Genomic DNA, 27,048 nt, shown 5'->3' with positions numbered 1-27,048 from the left:
AAATACATCATAGTCATTCAATAACTCTTGGTGGAATAATGAACTCTAATAGATGGATAAGCAATAGCCATTTATGATAAAATGCATAAAAATAACACGAAGTTATTATATGACACTATAGTTTTTAAAATGGCTCTGCTGTATTAAATTTACATTGTATAGTGTTTATAGAAGAGAAGAAAGTGTGATGGCGGGGATGACTGTCGAGTCTATTGGCATAAGCTGTGCCTCCATTCTTGCAGAGTATCCATTCAGAGCAAGAAAACAATCATTTGTAAATCATCTGGTCAGTGCTAGGCTAGCTTCTGAGCACAAACAGGAGTAACAAACCCACAAGGAGGCAAAGTAACCAAATCAGGAAGCAACAGCAGAGAGAGTCCCACTGTGGGGTATTTTATCCATGAGGAGTTTTATTAAATTCCAAGTACAACATATTAAGAGTTACTCTAACAGACAAGAAGATGATGAGGGTGCAATTCATTTAGCAAATACTACTGAGTGTCTCCTAAATACTACTACTCTCCTAGTTCTTTGAAGATATAAGGTATTTTTCTCAGAAATGCTCAGTCCCCAAGTACCTCAAGAAACTCCAATTCTGTGAGGGAGAAAGACAATTAAGCAGGCAATCACAGGGCAGCGCTGTCCTCTACACTGTCCTCTCAAGAAAGGAACTCTGCCCCTCCCTCTAAGATGGGGAATTCTTGCTCTGGCTGGTCAGATTCTATGACATTTGGGGGGCATATTTTCTAGGAATACAGCTTTCAAATGTGGGTAGAGTCTCCCACATGTCCTACTTTCCTCTTCCACTCAAGCAGACACAGAGGTATATTAATAAATTGAGCGAGGTGTGTCAAGTCATTGTTTCTTTCTTTGGGCACTTTGTCTCCTTCCCATGTGACTGCCAGGATGGAGATATTAGCCAGGGCACATCTTAAGCCAGCTCAGCACTGGGCTTTGGAGACTAATGTGGTGCTGTATTTTGTACCTGGTTCCCTGACACTGGGATTGGGTGTTGGATGGGCACTTCCTTGGCCCTAATGTTAATATCCAAGGCTTGGGTTAATTGGTAGGGAATCTAATGGACCTCATAGCCTGCTCTAGTTTGAAGTTACTCATGCGTAACTAGCCTAGAAAAGAAGAGTTTTGTATTTGGTCGGTCAAAACTATTAGTTGTGCATTGGCATTAAAAGCTCGAGTATTAAAGAGGCCCACAAGAAGAGGAAAAAGTCACAGAGCAAGGATTCTCAATACTATTTGAGAGGCAAGGAAGAGGCAATGAGGGACAATTTCCAGGAGAAGAGAAGCCAGCCAGGCAAGGACTACGAAGGATGCTGCCTGCAGAGTGATAAGCACCACGTGCCAAGACTAGGGTGGGCGACGATAGGAAAGAGGGGTTAATATCCCAGAGAAAATTCAAAGAATTGCACCTGGAATGAGGAGTCTGGAAACAATGCTCCAAAAGAAATGTCTGAAGGAATCAAGGATGTCTTGTCTTTTTAAGAGAAAGCTTGAGTAGAGCTGATCTTATATTTTAAGAGTTTCCTGTGGGTGATATATGGGGCTTACTCTCATTTTTCCAGAGAATGGAATCAACTGCAACAGGAAAATGACCAGACAGTGGACTCTGCTCAGTATAAAGAAGGCTCCTCCTACAGGAGCTGACTTACAACAAGGGACTGCTTGCCCTTGGATTTGTCCGGGAGGAACTAGAGAGACACGCATGAGCTTGTGGAAGAGGACAGTCCTGTGTGGGATGGGAGCTCAGCCTACATGACTGCCTCAGTCTTTCCAACTTGCAATTCTATCACCAGCCAATTCTTGGACACAATTGTACGCTGAAATGAGATTCTCTCTCTCTAGCTTAAAGGACGGGAACGTGAATATCCCATTCAAATACTGCAAACTTTTACTTACCAGGTTAGAACATAGTTAAAGGACAATGATATATTTCAAATGATAAAATACACTTGAACTAAAATTCTTCTACGAAATAATTCCAATTCAGAAGTCACTTCCAAATCTTACAGGACCTCACCTTTTTTTCCCTTACACACATCGTGGCACTTACAGCATTGTATTATAATTTACCTGATTACATTGCCTTCTCAGATAAACTATGAGCTCCTTTATTTTTATTTTTTTTAATATTTACTTATTTTATTTATTTTGGCTGCACCAGTTCTTAGTTGTGGCATGCAGGATCTTTTAGTTGTGGCACGCAAACTCTTAGTCGTGGCACGCATGCAGCACCTAGTTCCCCGACCAGGGATCGAACCCAGTCCCCCTGCATTGGGAGCATGGAGTCTTACCCACTGGACCACCAGGGAAGTCCTATGAGCTCCTTTAAAGCAAGGACTTCCATTTTTCTCAGTATTTCCAGGTCCATTACATTACACACAGGAGGTTCAGAGAGAATTAATGAATCAATCTCTTGATTATCACAAATTTTTTGAGTTGCAATATTCTTATTATGCATTTGCTACAAAACAAGATAACAGAGTTCAGTGTAATAGTATTGACACAAGTGTTCATTCTCTGTATCTCTAAAAGCTAGTTTTCATTTTCATTTCTATTACAATTCAAAGGATAAGGCTCCCACACATTGAAATCTCATTTTTCATCCAAACCTTGCTTCGCTCTTGTTTTTCATTATTATTGTTGGTTGTTTTCTAAAGTTGAATTTTTTTTAGGTTTTCCTTGTTATTTGTCAGATAGAGTGAAATTACTAGCCCAGTTAAGAGTGGGTATGTATAAGTGACAGTGTGCTAGTCATGCTTAAAAGCTTCAATTATTTTTCCCTGCACTCTGATAAGTTCTCTGAGGGATGATCAGCCCTGTTCATTTGGTGATGCTATCTGATAGCTGATTGACTAGGTCATTTACACTTTCTTATCTGGTTGTTTGTTTACATATTCCGAAAGCTTAGCCAGGATCAAACTCTCAGAGTCAAGTCCCTTTAATAATTTAGAATGTTCAATTTTCTTCCAGCTTATTCTTTGTGTGGGAGTTATGTCTTTTCCTCCTAATGATATCATGTAGTTTTCACAGGAGCTGAATGATCACATGCTTCCTTCACATCTCTGCAGTCACATATCTTATTAGAATCCTCATTACACATAAACAGAAGTGAATTTTCTAAATACATTTGCCTCTGCTTTCTGGTGGGTTGGTGTTGGGATTTGCCATATTACATTTGAGCTTTGGCTCTGGTTTCCTGGGAAAACTGTGTTAGCCCTTACAGATTTAAAGAGTATTAATAATATTAGGTTATCTCTATATGCTGAGCACTGTGCCAAGTGATGGAATAATAAATGGCAGCAGTTATAAATTCTTATGCCCCAAAAGTTTGAAATTAGATCCACAGAATTAAACTCACGTAGAATAAAACATTTAGAGGCAAGTAAAGCCAAATTAATATGTTAAACTGCCCCTCTCTGTATATCAGACATAGCCTCCTGAGTTTTCAGATGTAGGCAGGCACAGCCAAAGAGGGGATTACAGAGCACAGAACTTCATAAGAAGACACCATTACATGAGTGACCACCTGTCCAGGTGAAGCAAACTGACCATGAAATGATGAAACAATAAAATCTCTAAGTTATCGCTGCTAGAGAGAAGGTGAGTGGTCACCAAGGAAGAGCCAATTCATGACAGAAGATAAGTTTTTTACAACAGAATCAGGAGACATAGCCAAAAGGACAGCATCCACTCCAGGAAATGACCCCCTTCCCCAACCTTTTTTTCCCCATGTATTGAGTGCTTAATACATGTCGAGCACTAAACTCAGCCATCATTCTACTTTACCTGATTTAATCCACACAAAAACACTTTTGAAGGGAATCCTCCTACACTGCTGGTGGGAAGGTAAATTGGTGCAGCCACTATGAAGAACAGTATGGAAGTATCTTAAAAAACTCAAAATAGAGTTACCATAGGATCCTGCAATCCCACTCCTGGGCATATATTTGGAAAAGACGAAAACTCTGATTCGAAAAGATACAAGCACCCCAATGTTCGTGGCAGCACTACTTACTATAGCCAAGACATGGAAGCAACCTAAATGTCCATCGACAGATGAATGGATAAAGAAGATGTGGTATAAATATACAGTGGAATATTACTCAGCTGTAGAAAAGAATGAAATAATATCATTTCATACTAAGTGAAGTAAGTCAGAGAAAGACAAATACCATATGATATCACTTATATGTGAAACCTGAAAAAAATGATACAAATGAACTTATTTATGAAACAGAAATAGACTCATAGACATAGAAAATGAACTTAAGGTTACCAAAGGGGAAATGGGGAGGAGGGATAAATTAGGAGTTTTGGATTAACAGATACACACTACTATATACAAAATAGATAAACAACAAGGTCCTACTGTATAGCACAGGGAACTATACTCAATATTTCATAATAACCTATAAGGGAAAATAATCTGAAAAAGAATATATATATTCAATTATACATATATTCAATTATATATATATATAAAATTGAATCACTTTGCCGTACACCTGACACATTGTAAATCAGATATAATTCAATTAAAAAAAGAGAAAAGGGCTTCCCTGGTGTCGCAGTGGTTGAGGGTCCGCCTGCTGATGCAGGGGACATGGGTTCGTGCCCCGGTCCGGGAAGATCCCACGTGCCGCGGAGCAGCCGGGCCCGTGAGCCATGGTCGCTGAGCCTGCATGTCTGGAGCCTGTGCTCCGCCATGGGAGAGGCCACAGCAGTGAGAGGCGCGCGTAATGCAAAAATAAAAAAATTTAAAAAATAAAAGAGAGAAAAGCCCTTTTGAGGAAGATATTTGTGTCCCTATTATACAGGTGGGGAAACTGAAAAACTGAGAGGTGAAGTAACTCACCCAAGTGGCAAAGCTAGCATATAAATCCAGATCTCTCTTTCCAAAATCCATGCTCTTCACTACTACACCAGGCTTCCAGAGGAATAAAGCAGTTAGCATTCTGTAGAGCATATTTGAGAAAGCTATCTCTTTAGAACACAATTTATAAGTATTTTGGCTGAACTTTGAGCCTTTTGAGATACAATGAATAAGAACTTAGTAACTAGAGACTTGACTGCAAAACAGAGAGAGGTACAGACCTGAGCTGCATAGGACTGAATTCTCTTGATTATAATCAAGGTTCTAACACTCGGAGTTGGAAAATCCAGGTAAGCAGCACATCTTCTTAATGCCATCTTAGCAAGATTTATTTCTGCCTGGGCACTAAACAGTATAGCAACACACATTCTCCCCAAATACAATATTCAGGTTGAAAAAAAAAAAAAAAAGAACTGATTCTGGGAAAGAGGCTAAGCAGCTTCTGTTGGTCACTCTGCCATGCAGGGATCCTGCTCTATTACATGAGCATTAATTCTCCTTTAGCCTTATGATGTTTGCCATGGCTTTGTAACTTGAGAGGTTTCTTTTATGTTTATTTTTTTATTTTTCTTATTAGTCATCCATTTTATACACATCAGTGTAAACATGTCAATCCCAATCTCCCAATTCATCACACCACCACCACCCCGCACCCCGTGCCATTTTCCCCCCTTGGTGTCCATACATTTGTTCTCTGCATCTGTGTCTCAGTTTTCTAGGTTTCACATATATGCGTTAATATACGATATTTGTTTTTCTCTTTCTGACTTTCTTCACTCTGTATAACAGTCTCTAGATCCATCCACGTCTATACAAATGACACAATATTGTTCCCTTTTATGGCTGAGTAATATTCCATTGTATATATGTACCACATCTTCTTTATGCATTCATCTGTCAATGGCCATTTAGGTTGCTTCCTTGTCCTGGCTCTTGTAAATAGTGCTGCAATGAACATGGGGGTGCATGTGTCTTTTTGAATTATGGTTTTCTCTGGGTATATGCCCAGTAGTGGGATTGCTGGGTCATATGGTAATTTTATTTTTAGTTCTTTAAGGAACCTCCATACTGTTCTCCATAGTGGCTGTATCAATTTACATTCCCACCAACAGTGCAAGAGGGTTTCCTTTTCTCCACACCCTCTCCAGCATTTGTTGTTTGTAGATTTTCTGATGATGCCCATTTTAAGGGGTGTGAGGTGATACCTCATTGTAGTTTTGATTTGCATTTCTCTAATGATTAGTGATGTTGAGCAGCTTTTCATGTGCTTCTTGGCCATCTGTATGTCTTCTTTAGAGAAATGTCTATTTAGGTCTTCTGTCCATTTTTGGATTCGGTTGTTTGTTTTTTTAATATTGAGCTGCATGAGCTGTTTATATATTTTGGAGATTAATCCTTTGCCCAATGATTCATTTGCAAATATTTTCTCCCATTCTGAGGGTTGTCTTTGTCTTGTTTATGGCTTCCCTTGCTGTGCAAAAGCTTTGAAGTTTCATTCGGTCCCATTTGTTTATTTTTGTTTTTATTTCCATTACTCTAGGAGGTGGATCAACAAATATCTTGCTATGATTTACATCAAAGAGTGTTCTTCCTATGTTTTCCTCTAAGAGTTTTACAGTGTGCAGTCTTACATTCAGGTCTCTAATCCATTTTGAGTTTACTTTTGTAATTGGTGTTAGAGAGTGTTCTAATTTCATTCTTGTAGCTGTCCATACATGTAGCTGTCCAGTTTTCCCAGCACCACTTATTGAAGAGACTGTCTTTTCTCCATTGTATATCCTCACCTCCTTTGTCATAGTTTAGTTGACCATAGGTGCATGGGTTTATCTCTGGGCTTTCTATCCTGTTCCATTGATCTATATTTCTGTTTTTGTGCCAGTACCATATTGTCTACATTACTGTAGCTTTGTAGTATAGTCTGAAGTCAGGGAGTCTGATCCCTCCAGCTCCATTTTTTTCCCTCAAGACTGCTTTGGCTATTCGGGGTCTTTTGTGTCTCCATACAAATTTTAAGAATTTTTGTTCTAGTTCTGTAAAAAATGCCATTGGTAATTTGATAGGGATTGCATTGAATCTGTAGATTACGTTGGGTAGTATAGTCATTTTCACAGTATTGATTCTTCCAATCCAAGAACATGGCATATCTCTCCATCTGTTGGTATCATCTTTAATTTCTTTCATCAGTGTCTTATAGTTTTCTGCATACAGGTCTTTTGTCTCCCTAAGTAGGTTTATTTCTAGGTATTTTATTCTTTTTGTTGCAATGGTAAATGGGAGTGTTTCTTTAATTTCTCTTTTAGATTTTTCATAATTAGTGTATAGGAATGCAAGAGATTTCTGTGCATTAATTTTGTATCCTGCAACATTACCAAATTCATTGATTAGCTCTAGTAGTTTTCTGTGGCATCTTTAGGATTCTCTATGTATAGTATCACGTCATTTGCAAACAGTGACAGTTTTACTTCTTCTTTTCCAATTTGTATTCCTTGTATTTCTTTTTCTTCTCTGATTGCCGTGGTTAGGACTTCCAAAACTATGTTGAATAAGAGTGGCGAGAGTGGACATCCTTGTCTTGTTCCTGATCTTAGAGGAAATGCTTTCAGTTTTTCACCATTGAGAATGATGTTTGCTGTGCCTTTGTCATATATGGCCTTTATTATGTTGAAGGAGGTTCCCTCTTTGCCCACTTTCTGGAGAGCTTTTATCATAAATCGGTGTTGAATTTTGTCAAATGCTTTTCCTGCATCTATTGAGAAGATCATATGGTTTTTATTCTTCAATTTGTTAATATGGTGTATCACATTGATTGATTTGCGTATATGAAGAATCCGTGCATCTCTGGGATAAATCCCACTTGATCATGGTGTATGATCCTTTTAATATGTTGTTGGATTCTGTTTGCTAGTATTTTGTTGAGAATTTTTGCATCTATATTCATCAGTGATATTGGTCTGTAATTTTCTTTTTTTGTAGTATCTTTGTCTGGTTTTGGTATCAGGGTGATGGTGGTCTCATAGAATGAGTTTGGGAGTGTTCCTTCCTCTGCAATTTTTTGGAAGAGTTTGAGAAAGATGGGTGTTGCTCTTCTCTAAATGTTGGATAGAATTCACCTGTGAAGCCATCTGGTCCTGGACTTTTGTTTGTTGGAAGATTTTTAATCACAGTTTCAATTCCATTACTTGTGATTGTTCTGTTCATATTTTCTGTTTCTTCCTGGTTCAGTCTTGGAAGGTTATACCTTTCTAAGAATTTGCCCATTTCTTCCAGGTTGTCCATTTTATTAGCATAGAGTTGCTTGTAGCAGTCTCTTAGGATGCTTTGTATTTCTGCGGTGTCTGTTGTAACTTCTCCTTTTTCATTTCTAATTTTATTGATTTGAGTCCTCTCCCTCTTTTTCTTGATGAGTGTGGCTAATGGTTTATCAATTTTGTTTATCTTCTCAAAGAACCAGCTTTTAGTTTTATTGATCTCTGCTACTGTTTTCTTTGTTTCTATTTCATTTATTTCTGCTCTGATTTCATGATTTCTTTCCTTCTGCTAACTTTGGGTTTTGTTTGTTCTTCTTTCTCTAGTTCCTTTAGGTGTAAGGTTAGATTCTTTATTTGAGATTTTTCTTGTTTCTTGAGGTAGGCTTGCATAGCTATAAATTTCCCTCTTAGAACTGCTTTTGCTGCATCCCATAGGTTTTGGATCATCATGTTTCCATTGTCATTTGTCTCTAGGTGTTTTTTGATTTCTTCAGTGATCTCTTGGTTATTTAGTAACATATCGTTTAGCCTCCATGTGTTTGTGTATTTTATGGTTTTTTTTTCCCTGTAATTGATTTCTAACCTCATAGTGTGTGGTCAGAAAAGATGCTTGATATGATTTCAATTTTCTTAAATTTACTAAGGCTTGATTTGTGACACAAGATGTGATCTATCCTGGAGAATGTTCCATGCGCACTTGAGAAGAAAGTGTAACCTGTTTGGGGATGGAATGTCCTATTAATATCAATTAAATCTATCTGATCTATTGTGTCATTTAAAGCTTGTGTTTCCTTATTAATTCTCTGTTTGGATGATCTGTCCATTGGTGTAAGTGAGGTGTTAAAATCCCCCACTATTATTGTGTTACTGTCGATTTCCTCTTTTATAGCTGTTAGCAGTTGCCTTATGTATTGAGGTGATCCTATGTTGGGTGCATATATATTTATAATTGTTATATCTTCTTCTTGGATTGATCCCTGGATCATTACATAGTGTCCTTCCTTGTCTCTTATAACATTCTTTATTTTACAGTCTGTTTTATCTGATATGAGTATTGCTACTCCAGCTTTCTTTAAATTTCCATGGAATATCTTTTTCCATCCCCTCACTTTCTGTTTGTGTGTGTCCCTAGGTCTGAAGTGGGTCTCTTGTAGACAGCATATATAGGGGTCTTGTTTTTGTATCCATTCAGCAAGCCTGTGTCTTTTGGTTGGAGCATTTAATCCATTCACATTTAAGGTAATTATTGATATGTATGTTCCTATTACCATTTTCTTAATTTGGGGGGGGGTTGTTTTTGTAGGTCCTTTTCTTCTCTTGTGTTTCCCACTTAGAGAAGTTCCTTTAGCATTTGTTGTAGAGCAGGTGTGGTGGTGCTGAATTCTCTTAGCTTTTGCTTGTCTGTAAAGCTTTTGATTTCTACATTGAATCTGAATGAGATCCTTGCTGGGTAGAATAATCTTGGTTGTAGGTTCTTCCCTTTCGTCACTTTAAGTATATCATGCCACTCCCTTCTGGTTTGTAGGGTTTCTGCTGAGAAATCAGCTGTTGGCCTTATGGGAGTTCCCTTGTATGTTATTTGTCATTTTTCCCTTGCTGCTTTCAATAATTTTTCTTTGTCTTTAATTTTTGCCAATTTGATTACTATGTGTCTTGGCGTGTTTCTCCTTGGGTTTATCCTGTATGGGACTCTCTGCACTTCCTGAACTTGGGTGGCTATTTCCTTTCCCATGTTAAGGAAGTTTTTGACTATAAGCTCTTCAAATATTTTCTCAGGTCCTTTCTCTCTCTCTTCTCCTTCTGGGACCCATATAATGTGAATGTTGTTGTGTTTAATGTTGTCCCAGAGGTCTCTTAGGCTGTCTTCATTTCTTTTCATTCTTTTTTCTTTATTCTATTCTGCAGCAGTGAATTCCACCATTCTCTCTTCCAGGTCACTTATCCGTTCTTCTGCCTCAGTTATTCTGCTATTGATTCCTTCTAGTGTATTTTTCATTTCAGTTATTGTATTGTTCATCTCTGTTTGTTTTTTCTTTAATTCTTCTAGATCTTTGTTAAACATTTCTTGCACCTTCTTGATCTTTGCTTCCATTCTTTTTCTGAGGTCCTGGATCATCTTCACTATCATTATTCTGAATTCTTTTTCTGGAAGGTTGCCTATCTCCACTTCATTTAGTTGTTTTTCTGGGGTTTTATCTTGTTCCTTCATCTGGTACATAGCCCTCTGCCTTTTCATCTTGTCTATCTTTCTATGAATGTGGTTTTTGTTCCACAGGCTGCAGGACTGTAGTTCTTCTTGCTTCTCCTATCTGCCCTCTGCTGGATGAGGCTATCTAAGAGGCTTGTGCAAATTTCCTGATGGGAGGGTCTGGTGGTGAGTAGAGCTGGCTGTTGCTCTGGTGGGCAGAGCTCAGTAAAACCTTAATCTGCTTGTCTGCTGATGGGTGGGGCTGGGTGCCCTCCCTCTTGGTTGTTTGGCCTGAGGCAACCCAACACTGGAGCCTACCCAGGCTCTTTGGTGGCGCTACTGGCACACTCTGGGAGGGCTCAGGTCAAGGAGTACTTCCCAGAACTTCTGCTGCCAGTGTCCTTGTCCCTTGGTGAGCCACAGCTGCCCCCCGCTTCTGCAGGAGACCCTCCAACACTAGCAGGTAGGTCTGGTTCAGTCTCCTGTGGGGGTCACTGCTCCTTCCTCTGGGTCCCAATGTGCACACTACTTTGTGTGTGCCCTCCAAGAGTGGAGTCTCTGTTTCCCCCAGTCTCGCTGAAGTCCTGCAATCAAATCCCGCTAGCCTTCAAAGTCTGATTCTCTAGGAATTCCTCCTCCCGTTGCCAGACCCCCAGGTTGGGAAGCCTGACGTGTGGCTCAGAACCTTCACTCCAGTGGGTGGACTTCTCCAGTTTGTGTTCTCCAGTTTGTGAGTCACCCACCCACTGGTTATGGGATTTGACTTTATTGTGATAGCGCCCCTCGTACCATCTCATTGCAACTTCTCCTTTGTCTTTGTCGGTAGGGTGTCTTTTTTGGTGATCTCCAGTGTCTTCCTGTCAATGATGGTTCAGCAGTTAGTTGTGAATCTGGTGTTCTCGAAAGAGGGAGTGAGAGCACTGTAACTTGAGATTTATAACACTAAATCTTGAGCACTTTTGCCCTGGGCGAATTTTCTCCTCCCTCCCTCTAAGAGGTGGTGATGTCTTTGTGTAGAAGCTTGATTCAATAATCAGGGATATCCATAAACAAAGATGCTGTAAGAAACAGATTTGATCCATTTTTATAAAAATTAGCCCTTCATTAAAATAGTTGTGAAATTGTTTTAATGCATAGTATTTATGAAGCCAAAGTCCCACACAAAAACATGGTAGAATATAGCTCCCGTTACACAAAGTATTAACTGTTATTGGTTGCAGCTGACTCTGACTTTCTTCTGGCCCCCAGATTAGAGGTTCCTCTCTCACATGCTCCAGTGCCTGTCATAGACATCCCCCTCACGAGGAAGATGTGGGGCTCCAGAGCTCGGGCCAACCCTGCAGCAAAGATCTTCATAACCACTTATGTAAGCCATGATCAACCAGTGACTACCTTTTTCCAGAATATACAACTGAAAATTTCTCAGCACTTTCAGTTTTCTTCTCTTTAAGGTGAAAGCCCAAAATGTGAACCAATGCCCCTAACCTAAAACATAATGGGAAGACTGCTTCCCCCGTATGGGGTCAGCATTTCTGTGCTCCAGTTCAACTACTGAATCATAGATATCCATTCATTCAATAATGTCTGTGCATTCAGCTCCTGCCATGTGGGGCACTTGTTTCTGGTGCTAAAAATGTAACAGAACAAAGCCAAGTCTCTACCCACGAGGAGCTTACCTTCTACTAAAGGGACTAAAAAGTAAATGTATACTTTATCAGATGATGATGCATACTATGAGGAAAAAATTAAGCAGGGTAAGAAGGCTAGGTAGTAGGAAGGAGGGTTGGGCTGTTTTAAAAGGGTGATTGGTAAAGGCTTCAATGATAATGAATATTGGAGCAGAGATCTGAAGGAGCAGAGAACCTCATGCACAGAGGCAGGAGCAAACCTAATGACTGGGAAGAAGAGCAGGGAGACCAGCATGGCCAAAGTGGAGTGAGCAAGAAAAAACATGGCAGCAGGAGAGGTCCAACAGGAAGTGGGGCTCTTGCCAGTCCTAAATATTTATGGAAATGTTTAAAGGAAGACAGTACAAGTTTTGCTGACTTTTAAGTTGAACTTGAATTGTGAGTATGATAATAAAATTTTGGTGACCAAGCTATGAGGAAGAAAAGACCTCAAATTGTTGGATAATGACTGAGAGTAAAGAGGTGAAGAGCTAGACGGTACATTTAGAGAAAAACCAGTTAAGTAATAAATAGCTTGGTTAACAGCTGTTTATTAAGCACCTATTATGTGTCAGGTTCTGCACCAACTGCCAAAAACAAACAAAAAATCCAATATACACAATGTTGCTTTCTTATCAGGTTTAGAACTTCCTACTTGGAAAGTGTAAAATTCATCAGGACTGATACTTTTCAGTCTGAAGGAGATAACATATAATGGGCTGTGTGGTATAATGAGAACAAATGAGATTTTTAAACAACTATGGTTTTAAACCCAGCTCTGAGATAAGTGTATAAAGTACGAGGTGAGTGACAGACATATAACAGATCCTCAACCCATAATAGTAATTTTATTATTATTATTTTAAGCAAGAGTGAAACATTTCCCATTCCAAATGCTTTTTTAGCTACCAGGTACATCAAAGTTGAAATGTACACACAAAGACTTTTATTAAACACTTCTTTCCAATTTTCACAATTTGCAAATTACCTCAGAAGAAAATAGTGTGTGTTTCATATCTCTATTGCTACAAAGGAAAGAGCCCTAAAAGTGTCTTTAATCAATAATCTATTAACATCTCTCAGCTTCTGTATGCTGTCTGGACTCAACTGAGGCAGTTCTCAACTGGAATCTCTCAAGCAGTTGCAGTCAGAGGCAGCTGGGACTGGAGTCATCTGAAGGGTTGACTGGGGTCGGCACCCAAGATGCTCACTCACAAGCCTGGCAACTGCTGCTGGTTATCAGGTTGGAGCTCAGCTAGAGCTGTCAACTACAGCTCCTATCTGTGGCTTTGGCATGTGGGTTCTGAAAAGGAGTGCTCCAAGAGTGAGTGTTCCAAGAAGTCCAAGTCCAGTCCTGCTTATGAGTGAGCTTCAGAAGTCCCAGTCACTTCTGCTACATTCTACTGGTCCAGAAAGTCACTAAGACCAGCCCACATTCAAGGAGAGGGGAATTCATCTCACAATGTATGAAGCAGGAAGCAGATACACAGAGGGAAAGAAGTGATGGCAGACATCTTGGAGGTCACATCCCACAGCACACAGAAACTGCAGTAGGAGCTGGTGTCTTTATCATGGAACATTCTTGGATATCACATTTACATAACGCTTTTGTTTTAATGCCAGAGACTTTAGAATTTGTATGTAATTTTTTTTGTTGTTGTCCAGAGTGTTTTATGGAGAGTAAGCATTCAATAAATGTTATAACTGATTAACCAGGCCTCCAACCCCAACTTCCAGCTGTTGTGAGTCTACATGGAAATGTCGAATGTGTAGGATCCTTAAATTCTCACACTCAGTTAGATCTTTTGTCCAGCCATGCTGTACCTCTTAACACAGAGGCAGCAGAAAAGAATAAAAATAATCATATCCATTTGTCAATAGATTTACTCTGCAGAAAGTACATTCATATTCATCAATTCACTTGATTTTCACAACTACCCACATGAGGTAAACAGAAAAAACAATATTACCAACATGTTGAGCAGAGGAGTTAAAATCTCAGAGAAGTGAATGGCTCACCCAGTACATAGTTAATAAGTGGAGGAGCTACAACTTGATAACTTCAGAAACTCAATTCAATATTCTTGCTACTAAATCACACTCTTTCCCCAACAAATATCTTGGAAGAGTGCTTGATTACCTTCCATGGCATCAATAATAGTAATAACAAGCATTTATTGAACGCTTCTGTGCCAAGCCACAAAGCACTTTGTGTGTATAACTCATCTAATCCTCACAACCACCCCCATGAGATTGGGAGTAACTTTATCCCTGTTTTGAATCAAAGAAGCTAAATTCATGCCTCTAGAAAGTGGCAAAGCCAGCATTCTGGGTCAGTGCCTGTACTGTTAATGATCACATCGTGCCAAATATTGTTGCAATACTTCAAAACATGTCTAACATCTTCTAAATTCACCATGAAGCTGATATCCAAGAATTATTTGAACACTTCTTGAATCTGTATATTTTCAACTTGTACCTATATCTTGTGATAAGACCTACTAAAAGTTCAACACAGCTTATGAAAACTAGAAATTGGTTTGATTCTCTTGTGGGTAGAAAATGTGTTTTGTTTCATGGCCATATGTGCTCTTGACCTTGAGTAGCTATCTCATAAACGTGGACCATTTTTCACAAGGGGAAATTTAAAAGAGAGAATGGAGAGGTCAACACAGCTCTACCTCTGCCAGTACTTGGCATCTCTGAGGAACAGTTTATTCATATAAAAATATGAACTTAGGGCTTCCCTGGTGGTGCAGTGGTTGAGAGTCCGCCTGCCGATGCAGAGGACACGGGTTCGTGCCCCGGTCCGGGAAGATCCCACATGCAGCGGAGCGGCTGGGCCCGTGAGCCATGGCCGCTGAGCCTGCACGTCCGGAGCCTGTGCTCCGCAATGGGAAAGGCCACAACAGTGAGAGGCCCGTGTACCACAAAAAAAAAAAAAAAAGAAAAAGAACTTGGATAAGATGCTCTCGGAGGCCTCTTCCAATTTTAGGGTCTGTGATTATGCCCCATAGTACCACAAGGCATACAATGGCCAATTGTGAGTGTACCTTTCTGTAACTGAATGCAGAATTTCCTTTCTAAGTAGTTGGTAGCCTCTCATATATTGGCAGAAAGAACAATGCTTAAAGTCCTGGAGAATATTAAGGTTTTGCTAGCACAATTTTATATTAGGCCTCTAATAGATTATAAATATGTTTGTGGACAAGGAAAAATAACTGAGAAAATAGCTCTTGGGGAAATTTTTTCTTCCATGGTTTAAGAGGATGTGTGATATAAAGAGAGTATTGAGCTGATAGTCAAAAACTCTCAGTCAAGGCTCTGTTCACAAAGCCTGTGACCTTGGACCGGTCACTCTCAAGCTTGCTTCTTCATCTGTAAAATAAGAAGCCTAGCATGAGGTGATCTTACAGACCCATTCAGTTCTAAATTCTACATTTAAACTTGTGTTGATAGTCCGAATTTGAAGATAAGAATATAAATAAGAAAACACACTATTTTCTTTGTAATTTATATGCTATTTTGTGCTGCAGACTTGTGAATACATTTGACATAAGGTGAAAGGAATAGATATTAGTTACTACATAAAGTCTTTCCTATTTCCTAGAAATGGAGAAGGTGGGGAAGAGGACAAATCAAAACATTTTCTAACCTGTCACTTTAAAAGGTCCTGACTTTCTGTTTAAAAAAAAAAAGAAAAAGATATAGCAACGTATGCTCTAAAAATGAGCTGGCTACCCCAATTTTTGGTTTTATTCAAAGGCAAACTTGTTTGGTAGATAAGATATTCTTAGGTCTAACAATGTTGCAAATTTTTAAAAATAAATTTATTTATTTATTTTTGCCTGTGTGGGTCTTCGTTGCTGCGCATGGGCTTTCTCTAGTTACAGCTAGCGGGGGCTACTCTTCGTTGCGGTGCGCAGGCTTCTCGTTGCGGTGGCTTCTCTTGCTGTGGAGCACGGGCTCTAGGCTCACGGGCTTCAGTAGTTGTGGAGCATGGGCTCAGTAGTTGTGGCTTGTGGGCTCTAGAGCTCAGGCTCAGGTGGTGCATGGGCTTAGTTGCTCCGCGGCATGTGGGATCTTCCCAGCACAGGGCTCGGACCCGTGTCCCCTCCACTGGCAGGCGGATTCTTAACCACTGCACCACCAGGGGAGTCCCACAATGTTGTAATTTTAAGTGACTTATTTAAAATATTGCTCCTTGAATGAAGTTTTGCAATTTGTCCATGCAGAGATAGAGTCATTTCCTAAATGAGTTCATTTTCATTATTGTTATCCATGACAGGTACACAAAATGATGTGAAGAGAAATGATGTGGACCAGCAGATGCCTCCAATGACATCAAGGTTGGTTTTCCTCTGAGGTCCCCTTGTATCCTGCTGACGTATTTCAATCTTTCTTTCATTCTCCCTTAAGGTCACAAAGTCAATTTGTTGCCAAGAACCTTGACAATCTTCTTCTACTTCTTAAATTTTGGGCTTACATTGACACCATTTTCCTGGCCAGGAATCCTCATGTTCTATAGTTCCCCTTTGATTTTTGTTTCTTATTCACAACTCCTGAGCCAAATTCCTTGGGTCTTATCTGGAAACCACACAGCCCTAAATGGTATCTAACATCTCCCTATGATAATTACAATAAAGGTAAAATAACATGAGTGTTATTAAAACAACTATGTAATATACATGGTTCTTAATTTTATATCTATATGTTAGTTATTCTCACACCTAAGCAATCATAAAAATTCCAAGTTTGAAAAGTAGTGAGTTAACTAACTCACTAGCTCAAATTTTAGAAGTTAGTAATTAGGACATATACAGTTTAATCACTACCCTCCTAAAAGTCTAAAATAAAAATCAGTGGCTCAAATTTACAACTAAATGGAAGAAGATGAAAGATGTTATTTGGCCTTGTGAAAAAAATAAATCCTGAATATAGGATGCCATATTTTGTATTAGTTACGTATGATTTAAATCTTAAATTTCATTTCTGGTTTATAATCTACTTTACTTATATTTTGTCTCTCCAAAGTATAAACTCCTTGAAGGTAAAAATATAATTTTTAGCATCCTGTCAAATTTAAAGCATCTAGAACAACTGGTTCCTAATGGAAACTTAGCAAATATTTATTAATTGGATAATAAGAACTGTGCCTTAAATAAGCTAAACATGAAGGGAAGACTTCCTTCATGGCTGGTTTTAATATCAAAGTTTGTCACTGTTCCTACTTTATGCCCTATTATAGTTTTTCAACTAGTACATGGATAAGTCAAAATATCAGTTTGTCAAAGCACCCTACATTAATAATTCTTAGAAGGGAATCTTGCTGTGGGTAAAAATATTAATATTTTTGAGATCATTAAGAATCTGTCAATAAAAAGAAATATTGTTTATTTTCTCTTTGTGTTTTAAAAATACTGGAAAATTTCTTTAACTGTTGTCCCCACTCAGAACTTTGGAGCTCATCTTCCTCCACAGTTACAGTGCTGTGTATTCCCCAATAATTGGACAGGGAAGAGGGTGTGTGGAGTCAACGGTGAAACTGGGGTTTAAGCCGATACAAAAGTCAAAGCAAACAGTGAAGATGAACGTAGAAAGCAAAAACCAGGAAGTAAATCCTGGAATGAGAGTTTCTGGTAAAAGAACAGTTGAATCACAGAAGCTGGAAAGTCAAAAGAAGTCAAACCAAGAATGGCCCGTCATGATAGCAAAGAATAAAAACAACCAGGTCAAAACCAAGGAATATCAAAAGCCATAAAGGGTAAAAATTCAGGGGCAGTCCTGGGGCCCTCACAGAATTCTGATGGATGTTGCACTGTGGCCTCAGTTGCCTTTTATTCCCTCGGGAGATAGTTTCTAGCCATGGAGTCCTTCATAGATATCAAAAGGGTTTGGTTTTTTGGGGTTTTTTTTTTTATGATAACAGAAAATAGCAATGGAGAATCACTGCATTTTCCTCTATTAACTATTTTGTCTGTTTTATTTCTTTTGGGGAGATCAGACCTTCCGCATGCAAAGTAGTATTGATAACAAATTATGTGGCAGGTTAGGTATTGAGTGAATGTCAAGCAAATAGGCACGATGATGCTTGATAATTGGCAAATCTCTCACAAAAATTCCAGCTCCCTCTCATGGTATCTATTCACCAAGGAGTCTGTAGTGTCTTTGTGTAAGCAGCTTCTGATTTTGAGATCTGAAAACAAAATAAAGCTTACTTTCAAGGGCTCTTGTCCTTTCAAGGATGGCTTTGGCTCAAAAATCAATCTCGAAAGTCTAGAGTGTACATGAAGGCCTTTTCCCTTCCCCATAAACACATTTACTTAAATGCCCTACCTATCTTCCATGATAATACAAGAACTTCCACCAAGTGTTGATGCCTAATTTGTCAGGAAATTTTTCCGTCATTAAGAAAATGGCTCTCTACAGCAATCTTTAACCACCAGCAACTAGGGAAATTTGATTTATGAATCAAAGCTAAAGAAGTTGTGAAATATAAATCAATGGTTTGACCTTTGCTAATCCAGAAACCCAGAGAAATGTTTGTTGACTAAACTAGGAAATGCTCACTTTTTATTCATTGATACCAAAAAAAGAATTCGCCACTAATACAACTGCTCTTTGTTTAAGCTCCTGAGATTTGTAAGTTGGCAGGATAGTTAACCAGCATGTTTGAACATCATTATTTGAAAAAGAAAGGAAAGCTTTTCTGAAACCATTCTTAGTAGTATCCCATGTTTTAAAAAGAATTTAACTCAGTTAGCATTTTCCATATGTCTCTTAGCCAGTCTTTTGTATTAATCTTTCCAATTTAAACTTAACTTACTTATTTTGGGAGGCTCTTCAGGGATGTACACCATATATAAGAAAACATATATAAAAGTTTATACATATTTGTGATGGGTAATTTTGTTTACAAGAATTTTACTTTTGTAGAAACATCAGATCAAGCATTTGTTGCTATTTCAGATTTGAAAATTTTGCATAATCAATCTGAAATTGTAAAAAGTGAGAGGAAGTTTAGTATCCTCTTCATTTCCCCAAAGTCATGTATGGATAGACCTAGTCTAGTGGAAATATACTTAGAATTCTAGCTTAAGTTAGCAACATAAGAAGAAGACACAGATTCTTATACAGCCTACATGATGGTGGAGGTGAAATAGTTAAAAGAATGGGCACTGAATCTCTGGGATATGGGTGACATGGAGAGATTTAATGACTTTACAATGGCAGTATCCTGACATCTATATCTCTGCCAGTGGGTGATTCATTTTTATCTCAGATCCCAAATAGAAAGTTACTCTTCCCACCAAAGAAGGCAGGATAAAACTCCTCAAGGACCAGATCCCAGAGACAGTCTACATACAAAACACAGTAGGTCAGAATTCTGACCCCCAGGTATGAGAAAGTAGAGTGCATCATCAAGCAAATGTTCAGCAAGCCAATGCCTGGGTGATAAAATCCCAATGAAAATAATATTGCATCCACTATAAGAGGGAAATGAAACTTCCCTAGCAATACCAGGAAAAGATACAGTTCTGAGCAGAGAAAAGAGCCTATGTGAAGACTCCCAAGTCAGCAGAGGTAGGATTCAAATTGATCACTCTGATGAATTAGGATGTCAGTTCTCCTCCACAGAGCCTAAAGACTGTGATGTTTTCATCTGTGCATCCTTCATGATACTTACAAATATCTATAGGAGGTATTCAATATGGACATAGTTTTTTCAGTTGGATGCTGTTATCAATTATCTTTTTCCAAGCAATTCTTTTTGTTTTTTTTAACATCTTTATTGGAGTATAATTGCTTTACAATGGTGTGTTAGTTTCTGCTTTATAACAAAGTGAATCAGCTATACATATGCATATATTCCCATATCTCTTCCCTCTTGTGTCTCCCTCCCTCCCACCCTCCCTATCCCACCCCTCTAGGTGATCACAAAGCACCAAGCTGATCTCCCTGTGCTTTGCAGCTGCTTCCCACTAGCTATCGATTTCACATATGGTAGTGTACACATGTCCATGCCTTCTCTCACTTCATCTCAGTTTACCCTTCCCCCCTCCCCATGTCCTCAAGCCCATTCTCTAGTAGGTCTTTATTCCCATCCTGCCCCTAGGTTCTTCATAACCTTTTTTTTTTTAAGATTCCATACATATGTGTTAGCATACGGTATTTGTTTTTCTCTTTCTGACTTACTTCACTCTGTATGACAGACTCTAGGTCTATCCACCTCACTACAAATAATTCATTTTAGTATCTTTTTATGGCTGAGTAATATTCCACTGTATATAGGTGCCACATCTTTTTTATCCATTCATCTGTCGATGGACACTTAGGTTCCAAGCAATTCTTTTAGTTATTAAGTTTCAATATAGTCTAGGATTTTCTTGTCAGCTTGGTCTCCAGAGAAAAAACGGATTTCAGATATGGCCTGTCAGGTGTGGAGGTATCAATGCCCTGGCTAATCTGGATCAACTTTAGTAGAATGAGCCTGTGGATATTTCCACTCTCAATTTTATTATTGGTTCATTTAACTAATAACTGCTGCTCTTCTTACAAATGCTAATATACCATATACTATTTATTGATAAAGGAAAAATGATAAATTTTAATTGTGTCCATTTGTTTCTCTCCAGGAATCATTAGTAATAACTTTACTGTATATTGACATGCTAGTAAGACTTAACAAGAAAAAATAAGTGGGCTTCACTGCTGTAAACCTGGCCAGTTTCTTGCTTCATTTATCTTTTTCAGCTCATAGACTGTGGCACCACCATAAAAGCATTTAAGAAGTTGGCCATGTGTGTGTGTGTGTGTACACACATAAGCACAATCTTTTGTATATAACTGAAAATATCATTCTACACTGCCAAGTGAAAATTATACAAAAAGAACATTTTTATTTAGAACTATGAAGCAGATACATTAGTTGTAATATTTGACATGATGTGGAATCAAATCAATGAGTTGGAGGCTTGCTGGGTCCCTGAGAGTTGTATGAAATATGATAGTTCATAAGTAATGCATGAATAGAAGAATCTGGGTATTTGAAAGCAAATAATCTCAGGACCCAGAAAGCCCACTCTGAAAATTCAATCTCTGTATGTGGAGAATTCAGCCTTTCACTTGCAGCTGGCAAAGAAAGAGTCAGAGCATTCCATTAATAATCTTTTTCACTTTGGGTTTCCCAAAGAGGCTATTAATTGAGGTAAACATAAGTTGTGATATCAAAACCTCTTCTAAGGAAACGTTCCCTTTTCTTGGATGAATGCCAGTGTGTCTGTTGAAGGAATGATTAACTATGTGGACTTTTTCATTACTGTAGTCTAATACTGCTACTACCTGCTTTGGCTTTGAACTTTTCATGAAGGAACTGACACAAAGTTATTAGAAGGTTTTCTCAGAAGTTAAAACTTTATCATATAAATGAAGAAATAGGCAAGTGCCTAAATTCAATACTAATCAAAAATGCTAAGACTTTAGAAGCTGATTTTTATGTGACTTTCATGAATCCATCAATCAGGAGTACATGAAGAAATGGCCAGGTTTTGAGTTTCAAAGATCCACAAGATATTTATTTTTAGAGCAATGAGACCATCTGTAACCTTTGAAACTGTTATAAACCAGATAAGGGGTTCTAGAATTTCTATAAAGGAAGGTCTCAGGCACCAGTCTGTTGGTACAGAATGCTAGAAATCCTTTTGATGATACATAGCATAGCAAGCATATTCTTTTTCCTTGGATTTGCATATTGATTCAGTATGGGTTGGAAGAGGCAGAGACTGAGACTGAGAAAGTCAAAATTCCTCTCCCCTTGGCATCCCCATTAAGCATCCTGGTTCATTTTCTATAATGTAAGGCGCAAACTTGACCAGTGCATCACTCTTTATATGTGAGCTGCAGAGACGGCAGGCCTTCCCATTAAGGCACAAGCCACGTCTACCACATCAGATGAGGGGCAGTGAGGAGTAAAGAGCAAGGCTGCTAGTGTTGGGCCATCTGGTTTGAATCATGACTCCAGCATTTATGGGCTGCGTGACATTGGGCTTGTTAATTGACCTTATTGTCACTCAATTTTCTCATGTGTAATATGATGGAGATTTACAGTATTTTCCTTACTGGATTTTTGTGAAGATTGAGTTAATGCCTGATAAATGATAAGCACACATAAACGTTAGCTAGTATTTTCAAACATGATGAGAGGGAGTCTAAGGCTGAGGTTTCAAGTTCCCGACAGAACAAAACCCAAGGGGTCCAGGACGGTGTAATGTGAGAAGCATTTTGTCTTGATGTAATGGTTCTTCATGTTAATCATTTCAAAGAAATAAAATAAATAGCCACTAAGGAATCCCTCAAAAAAACGGAGGCTAAAATCCAATGCCCATTATACACGGTGAGCAGACAAGATAAAATACATCTTGTCTAATCTTATAAACCTAATATACAACAGAAATTATTCACATAAGGTTGAATATTTAAGAGCGACGGAATCAATGGTTTCTGATTTATTTTTGTGACATGTACACTCACAAATAGGTAAGTGATCTATGCATTTGAAATGGCCAGCGAATATAACAGCATTTGATAAAAACTGGGTAGATCCATTGAGAGACACATACTGAGCAAAGAGACATGGAGGGCCTAAGAAAATATTATATCTGTGACTATGGCAGTGAGAAAAGACAGAGTCAAGATAGATGGAAGTAAAGCCAGAAACTGAAGCCATGACAAGATGCCTCAGGCCATTTGGATGAGGTTCCTTTGGGGGAGGGTAACAAGATTCATAGATAGGAAAAGCAAAGAGGAGGACAGCAGAGGACAGAAGCCAAGCAACCTTGACTAGTTTGGGGAGGAGCCACATCAGGAAAATCTGAGTTTCTAGGATACATATTCAGATTTTGGTGGTTCCCAGAGGAGTGTTAGCTCCCATGTGAGAAACACAGCAGGAAAGGATATGCCCCAGGCACTTTGTTATAAAGCAGAAACTAACACACCACTTTAAAGCAATTATGCTCCAATAAAGATGTTTTTTAAAAAAAAAAAAGATATGTCCCAAGGTATTTATGAGAGTCTTCCCGCAGGAGCAATTGCGTATTCCTTCACACAGTGAATTCCCAAACAATGGGGAAAACAACCATCGTGGGTTAACAACTAGAAATAGCTTTTAATCTCACTTGTAGCACCTGGAAACAATTCTCAAAATTTGTATACTCTCAAACATCATGCTTTTGTTTCTCCTAAATTATACTTTTGGCTGTTTTTCTTTTAGCAAACATGTGAGCCTAAGTTTCCCCTGGTTTTGATTTTAGTCTTAGATTATTTTACATGTTCCTCAAAACTGGTAAGGAAAATGGGTACTTGTTGCTTTTAGAGTTCCAGCAACTTCTCACAGCTAAACCTTCTCAAGTATGATTGAATCACAATATACCAGATAAACTGTGACTCAGTCCTCACGATTCCCAAATGCTCTCTGTGTAGTAAAATCTATTTTTACCAATTGAGCAGTATTATCGCTATTATTTATTGAGACCTGTCTACACAGAGCTATAAAACTGAATGAAGAAGTCAAAGTTCTGCCTCATGGTTTCATAATCCGCTCATAAAAGGTAAACGATTTAGCTAAGTAAAAACCTTAATGTACCTACTTAGGGTCTTTCATGATCTTCTCTTGAGTCTTGCAGATAAGCAAAATTAGACAGTATCTAGCTGTTTCAGGGAATATTTGTTCTGTTATTTATAGCACTCTAATCCAAATATGTCAGTTCGTAGTCCTCTTAGCCCCAAGGAAAACCAAAAACAGAAGTTACCCAATAAGTTATTTTCTTTATAAGAAAAATGGAAATGCATAAGTCAACAATCACAGGGCACAAGGCTGCCTAGTCACATTCATGAAAATGCATGGGAAGCAGGGTCCTGCTTGGAAATCCACACTATTCGCACTAACACAGGTGCACACTCAACTTGACCTCCACTTCTAACAATAATATATGCAGATATTGGCTGTGGTGGGAACAGGCAGATATTCCTTAGAGTCACTCTGGGACAAAGGTGCTTTGGGCAAGGATGACATCAGAAACAAAAATTCAGGTCCAACACAGAACACACGGAACCAGTTTCCAGCAACACAGAGATTGACTTGGCAGGAAATACTTGAAGGAAACAGAAACCACAAGAGAAAAGACAGAGGCCCAAGAAGAAGGCAAACATAAATCAGCAGAAGTATGAAGTTTTTCCATTAACTAAGTGCTTTCACATACATGAATCTCATTTTATCCTTATAATGTATTATAAGTGGTAAGCAATCAGGTTTTTGAGGTATCACCCCCAATGGTATTTAAGCATAAAAGTTTGAATTTTCCAACCTCCACTTTCAACCATGTTTATTGTCCCAACTTATCAGTCAATATTATCTTGGGAAGACCCCACTTTTTTAAGATTTTATCTTTTAGAGCAGCTTTAGGTTTACAGGAAATTGCACAGAAAGAACAGAGAGTTCCCCTATCCCTCTATTCCCCCAACACAGTTTCTTCCACTGTTAACATCTTGCGTTAATATGGTACATTTGTTACAATTAGACCCACTGTTTATTCATTTATTTATATGGCTTTCTCTCATCCTTGTCTTTACTTTTTATTTGTCAGAGTCTTTCCCCCTAGAGGTTAATGGCTGTTCACAAGACCCCCAGAAAACTTCATTTAAGAGGGTGGGCTCTAGGGCTTCCCTGGTGGCGCAGTGGTTGAGAGTCCGCCTGCAGATGCAGGGGACACGGGTTCGTGCCCCGGTCCGGGAGGATCCCACATGCCGTGGAGCAGCTGGGCCCGTGAGCCATGGCCACTGAGCCTGTGCATCCGGAGCCTGCGCTCCGCAGGGGGAGAGGCCACAGCAGTGAGAGGCCCGCGTAACGCAAAAAAAAGAAAAAAAAAAAAAAAGAGGGTGGGCTCTAGAACTAGGCTGTCGCGGTTTGTATTCCAGCTCTGCCTCTTTCTACCATATGACCTTGGTCAAGTTATCTAAGCTCTCTTTGCCTTGAGTATAATAACACTACCTATCTTATAGAATTGTGGTAACAAATGAGTACATGTAAAAAGACTCAGAACAGTGCCTGGCACATAGTAAACACAATAAGCACTGGAATTATTATTATTACTATTATACTATGCCTACTACTCTCACACTCCTATTTCTCAAGCTCTCTCCCTGCCAACCTGACCTCAATCTCAAGCATCACGCTCCTAATGACAGAACAAGAAAAAAGCTCACAAATGTCAAAGGCCCAGAATCTGGCTCAGGATGGACCTGAGACTTTTAGTCAAGCTTGGACTTAAGAGATCTGGGAGGTTGTTGGGAGGAAGTCCAGGAGGAGCCATGAGCATCAGGCCATGCAGGGCAGCCCTCCTGGGCTCACATACACACGGTAGGGCAGAGCTGTCATTAGCCCTGTCCCATCCCACACCTGACCCAATACCATTGCCCTGTCCTCAAAATTTGCTGGCAATGTGGGATTCTCTGAAAACAAAAGCATTAGGGGTAAGTGGGGTCTTCTGGAGGCCTGGTCTGACTGAGGCTCTCTCAGCAGCCCTCTACAGTGTCCAAAATCCAAGACTTGAAGGCAAGAAGGGGGCACTGCTAAGGCACCAACGGAAGGAGCATTGGCAAGACAGGTGCCCTCTCTTCACACTCCATCTAAGGAAATCAGAACTGTCCTGCTCAAACCACATGGTGCCTGGGATCGATCAGCCTCACAATCATCTACTGTGTAAGTTTGGGCAGTGAGGGATGGCAAAGTAGTAGATCAAGGTACACAGGAAACAAGACTGGCCATTTGTTAATAAATTTTGAAGTTGGGTAATAGGTACACTGAGATTTGTTTCACTCTTTTCTCCACTTTTTTGCATGCTTAAAAATGTGCATAATAAAAAAGCAAAAAATAAAATAAAGCCAAAGCTTTTTTTCTAATAGATCATTAAGAATCGAAGGGGAGATTTCTTATATTTTATCTGAATTCCTGATGGCCAGCACAGTCCCCCACACAGAGTGGTAACCAGTCTACAGACATTGACTGAATGAATGTTGGAATGTTAAAGAGCAGATTCAGAATCAATAAACAGAGAAACTGAGGGACAGAAATGAAGACAAGTGTGCGCAGATGCACTTGCGTGCGCGCGTGCACACACATACACACACACACACAAGGACTAGGGATAAAGAGTGATGAAAAACAAAGATCCTGACCTCATGCTGCTGCTACAGGTCTTTGTCTCTTGTTCCCATCAACCATTTGCCTGTGGAAGAAGGAGGCTTGGATCAGAGTAGGATCTGTGGAGAGAAGGAAGCAGTTATGTGAACATGCTCCAGGAGTGAAATCACCTAGTTAGGTTTCTGCTTACAAGGTTAAAAAAAGAAGATCGGCATTCAGATCTGGCCCAGCTCCCAGTACTATATTCTGTTCATTAGACTTCCCTTCCTCTACTGAACATTGATCAAGCACGTCCATCCATCCACTCCAGCATCCCTTCAGGCCTTATTTGGAGAGAAGATGCATAACTCAGGGACAGGAAAACAGGCTGGCCAACGAGTCTCCAGTATGGACTCGGATTCCAATATTGTGAGAGAAAGTGTGTTTAACTAAGGGATTGTCTGAAAAAGCTGCTACGAGAGTTTACTCATTTAACATTGCTGAAGGTCTTTAAACACAAGGGGAATTTAAGTACAGAGCCTGGTCTTTACCAACCCAAGTGAATTACAGGTTTATGATTTGCTTGTTTGTTCTGGTGTGCTTTGGGAACAGGGCTGCTCTTGATGCCTAATTTGTATCTCTGCTCTTTTATACTGGAGAAGACAATAATAAAACACCTTTCTCCATAAAAGTTCGTGTAAAATCAAAGGAACAGCTCCACAGCAAGGGGATTCGTTTCCAGGTGAAAATATACATGAGAGGCCTCAGATGTGAGCAATATTGAAAACAAACAATAGGATAAGGATTACCCAGAGGAAGATGGGAGGCTACCTTTATCTTGCAAATAAATATCAAGTATCTCTGATTGGGGGCATTGT

The sequence above is a fragment of the Hyperoodon ampullatus genome (assembly GCF_949752795.1).
Source record: "Hyperoodon ampullatus genome assembly, chromosome: 11".
In the NCBI taxonomy this organism is placed as follows: Eukaryota; Metazoa; Chordata; class Mammalia; order Artiodactyla; family Ziphiidae; genus Hyperoodon; species Hyperoodon ampullatus.
Note: the sequence above shows the minus strand (reverse complement) of the source record.